The sequence below is a fragment of the Branchiostoma belcheri genome, unplaced genomic scaffold (genome assembly GCF_001625305.1).
Source record: "Branchiostoma belcheri isolate BF01 breed outbred unplaced genomic scaffold, Haploidv18h27 scaffold157, whole genome shotgun sequence".
NCBI classification, from domain to species: domain Eukaryota; kingdom Metazoa; phylum Chordata; class Leptocardii; order Amphioxiformes; family Branchiostomatidae; genus Branchiostoma; species Branchiostoma belcheri.
Window position 1 is genome coordinate 599,894 of NW_017803013.1, and position 367 is coordinate 600,260.

Here is a 367-nt window from a genome sequence, read left to right on the forward strand (position 1 = left end):
TAGTCTAGTACTGTGAGCGAGAGACGTTAAATGGATACTATAGTTTTCACCCGAATACACAAATACTTTGTATGACCACCTCAATAGGCCAATGTTCACTAAGCTTGCTACATCACTATTTGATTCTAATTTCGTTTTATTGCCACAACTCAAATGTCTCTGCGAAAGAGCGTACAGAATTATCCTTTTTTCGTATAGTATATTTTTGGGCCATAACACGAAGAATCGTTAGATGTTTGTCTGAGTAAAAATGACCCCGGGAATCGAATTTCAAACATACTATGAAGAAAGCCTCCCGCTCGGCCGTCTCGGCACTGTTAGCGGCGGTAATCTCCTGGTGAATGAATTAATTGGGATTGAATATCAA